Source organism: Gossypium raimondii, chromosome 1 (assembly GCF_025698545.1).
Source record: "Gossypium raimondii isolate GPD5lz chromosome 1, ASM2569854v1, whole genome shotgun sequence".
In the NCBI taxonomy this organism is placed as follows: domain Eukaryota; kingdom Viridiplantae; phylum Streptophyta; class Magnoliopsida; order Malvales; family Malvaceae; genus Gossypium; species Gossypium raimondii.
In genome coordinates this window covers 11,101,403-11,106,080 of record NC_068565.1, presented here as the reverse complement: position 1 = coordinate 11,106,080, position 4,678 = coordinate 11,101,403, and positions in this window count along the sequence as shown.

The window sequence follows — 4,678 nt, the reverse complement described above, 5'->3', positions numbered from 1 at the left end:
AATGTATCATTATTTTGAAATTCAATATATATTACTATTATTTCGATTTATCACACTTTTTTTTATATTTTAGGTAAATTCAACATGATTTGTATATATTCTTTGATATCCCCATTTTGTAATATATTTTGAAATTCACTTTACATAGTTATATGTCTTAAAGATTTATATGAAAATGTTTTTATACAATACTATTTTATATATACATATATAATTTGTAATAAATTATTTTTATTCTATATATTATTGATTTCATATTATTTTATCTATTACCTTTAAATTCTCTCTTAAATAGGTTTATGTATTTTCTTTCAATTCATTTATTATTTATCATTCATTAGTGTATGTTTTATTTACTAATTATCGCTCCATGTTGTATATTATCATTTATCGCATTCTATTCGCTTAAAAGGCTATGTTCGATATCATTCAAGCATCAAAATCATTTTATTCAAAAATTTTTAAAATTGAGATAATACTCGTATTTAGGATTTTCAAGGAAATTGAGCCCTAACGTATTAGGTTCCGATTTTCTTCGTTAAATCTAACGATCGAGAGTTGCTCATTAATCAAAAAATAAAATGAAAAGCTTGTTGTCGGGAATTTAATATGTTGTATCCTAACGTATTGGATGTGACGTATTGATTTCTCGAGACAAATATTTTTTTAAAAAAATGATAACAAAGGAAATATTCCAAGTTTTTTAGAAATTGTGCCCTAACGTATTGGGCCGCGATTTCTTAAATCTTAAATAAATGGATCTTCTTTTAAATTTTTATTATAAGAGTATTTTGGACTAAATCATTTTTGAGGAAATAGAATGTCGTGCCCTAACGCATTGGGTGTGACATTTTCTTTCTCTGAAATGATAAGAGTCTTAATAAGTAACGTTTTTTAGTTTTTCTTAAGGATCATATTTTTAAATTTTCGACATTAAGACACTAATTAATTAACTAGCACTACAGCAGAACAGGTTTTTAGCGGCGTTTTTTTTTTTGCCTTTAGCGGCGCTTTTAAACGCCACTAAATCCATTTCCGGCGCTTGAAGAAGCGCCGCAAAAAATGCCGCTAATGAGAACGTCGTAAACTTTTGCGGCGCTTACAGAAAAAAACGCCACTAAAGATCATGTTCTTTAGCGGCGCTTAGAAAGAATCGCCGCTAAAGATCATGTTCTTTAACGGCGCTAAAAAATAAACGCCACTAAAGATCATGTTCTTTAGCGGCGCTAAAAAATAAACGCCACTAAAGACCATGTTCTTTAGCGGCGCTTAGAAATAAACGCCACTAAAGAGCATGTTCTTTAGCGGCGCTTAGAAATAAACGCCACTAAAGATCATGTTCTTTAGCGGCGCTTAGGACAAAAACGCCGCTAAAGATCATGTTCTTTAGCGGCACTTTGAAAGAAAACGCCTCTAAAAGTAATGTTCTATAGCGCTTGTTTAAAAACGCCGCTAAAAGTAGTATTCTTTTAGCAACGCTTATTTCAGAAATGCCACTGTTTGATATGACTTTTAGCGGCGCTTTTTTAAAAAACGCCACTAATTTTAGGATTTTTTTAAAATAAAACTTTCTGTTTTTTTCTGCCCTCCTGCAACAAAAAATCAAAAGCAACCAAATCTAAACTAACAAAAAACAATAAATTTATATAATATTTCAAATTAAATGACTAAAATAATATTAATTGATATAAATAAAATTGAATTCATACTTTTCTTTACAAAAGCGTTAAAAGTATTTATGCAACATACACTATGGCGGCGGAGTTGCGACTGCTGAAACATCTTCATCATAATCTGAAGCTGCTGTTGAAGTTCGTCGTACTTTTTGCTCTGCTCGCTTCCTCGATCTTGCATCTTTTGAAGTCGTAATGTAGTTCTTCATATTTCTTTGGAACCTCTGCTTCTATCGCTGCTTCTCTCGCTGCTTCTCTCGCTGCTTCTCTCGCTGCAGCCTCTGCTTCTCTCGCTGCGGCCTCTGCTTCTCTCATTGCTGCCTCTGCTTTAAGTTGTTGCTGAAGTTCTTCATATTTCCTTTGAACCTCAAATGTGGTCGCTTGCATCTGAGCCATCTGGTCTTTTAACCTCTGAACTTCAGCTTGAGATTGACTCCCAAGCCATGTATTGGTGCGATTTGGATCCAAAATATTGGGTTAATGATAAAGATCCTTGAAATCAAACCCGGCCATACTTTTCAGGACCAAATACTTCAGTAATAATCCGGTTGTCAATGTCTTCAAGATGAACAGAACTATCACTAGAGGCAATCGCTTCGTACTCCGTCTTTTTTTCCTTTAGTTTTTCCTAATAAATAAATCACATAGTTAGGAACGCAATATATATATATAGTAAAAAAAACAAATGCAATATAACAATAGTCGCATTACAAGCAATGAATTAAACCATTAGAAAATAAACACTATAAATAACTAAAACAAGTGAAATCGTATTAAGTAAACGTACCATAATTTCACCAGCTTCAGGAGTCATAGCAGATTCATCTTTCTTCTTATGTGTAATTTCAAAAAGTTGTAGGCGTCCAACTTTTTGACCGGACGACCGTTCCTACAATATAGTAGTAAAAATATTATTTAATAGAAAGTTATACATATTTGAGAATATTAAAAAATTAAAAATACCTCCGCCTCAGCTACACATGCAAAACTTCTCGACCCGGCTGTGTGAGTGAATTTTTGTTGCTGCCGGTTGCTTTTTCCAACTCGTTCACGATCCTACGTTATAAAATTTTTAGTACCTAAATAGTAAATACTATAAACCAAAATAATTACAATAGTTTGGAAGTACGTCGTACCTCGCCTTTCTGAGAATGCCAAAATCTAACCGCATCTTCCCATTGGTACCTCAACATACCCGGCGGGACATTTTGCAATTTCTCATCGAGGGTGGTTTTTGTCTTATAATAATTTTTCTTCAAAGTACTTTTATTGTCTCTCCATCTTTTTCCCAATGCCTTCTTTACATAAGCATTGGAGACCTCTAAAGCAAACCTCGCCTACAAAAAACACAAGTTAATAAAGTAAATATAAATGAAACTATTTCCCAAGCATTACAGATGACATTAACATTTTGTTACCTTAATATTATCGAGGGCTTGGTTTTTGTTGCTATCGGGCATTTGACGCCATGACTCGTAGTTGATAGGCAACATATTCGGATTTCGTGCTAAAATGCCCATGTATCCCGCTAAAAGTCGAGCTTCGATCCAACAGTGACCAAAAGCTGTTTACGCATACCTTGACACGCTTCATTTGGATCTAACTCGTATAACTCTCTAAGTATCGTACGTCCTCGACCTCTACGCGTCCCACCATTTTCAGCTACAAATGGTATATTATAATATAAGAATTTGAAAAATAAATCAATTATAAGTAAACACGCATGGAATTAATGTAAGTTACTTTGAACTTCCGTAGGATCCTCGTGTGTAATCGGAACATTCGAAGATCCAATTGCTGTCTGTTGTTCAGTACTATTTGTTTCTATCGAGTTTGGATCATTTTGAACAATGCTTTCCCTTATAATTTTTCTTCTAGGCATTTTATCTGCAATACACATAAAATGTAATTAAACTTAATAACTAATTACAACAATAACAGCACATATAAAATAGTTGAGTTATATAATAAGACCAAGATTTAATACTAATGTAAGTTACATATAATTAAACAATCGTAAAATCTTACTACATCATTATTCGTAAAAATCTTCATCCGTATCCTGACGAACCCATTGAAATTGTGCACTAGTACTAGGGAAAGTCATTAATGGTCCACATCAAAGCTGAACGTAAATTAAAGTTCTCCTTTCTCAGCACATCGTATGTCTCGACACCAGCCCATAATTGTTTTAACTCTTCAATAAGTGGCTGTAAATAAATGTCGATATCATTCCCGGACCCTTTCTCTCCAGGGATAATCATAGATAAGATAAGGGAAGATTGCTTCATGCAAATCCACGGAGGCAGATTGTAAGGAACAAGAACTACTGGCCAAGTACTGTAGGCAGTGCTCATGATCTTGAAAGGATTAAATCCATCAGATGCTAGCCCAAGCCTCACACTCCTAGGATCGCTTGCAAAGCTTGGAAATTTATTGTCAAATGCTTTCCAAGCTAAAGAATCTGTCGGATGCCTTAGTAATCCATCATCGGTTTGTCCATCATGGTGCCACGTCATTGACTCCGCTGTCTTCGACGACATGAAAAGCCTTTGAAGCCTTGGTATCAACGGAAAATACCGCAAAATCTTAACTGGCTTCTTCCTCGACTGTGCATCATTTTCACCGTCGTTCCCATCTTCTGTGTTTCTATTTATCCAACGGGATTGGCCGCATACATGACAGCACTATTGGTTTTTCCGATCGCCCCAATACAACATGCAGTCATTTGGGCAACTATGGATTTTGTTGTACCCAAGGCCTAAATCTTTTATCATTTTCTTCATATCTTTGCATGACTGAGGGATTTTTTCAAACGGAAACATTTCTCTCAAAAACTCTAGTAGCATTGTCAACGAGTTTCCGGTCCACCCTCCCAAACATTTTAACTGAAAAAGACGAACACAGAAGGCCATTTTTGAAAATTTTGATCCCTCATACAGTTCTTCGTTCATGTCATTAAGTAGAGCGTAGAACTTTGCCGCTTCTCCATTTGGCTCTTCATG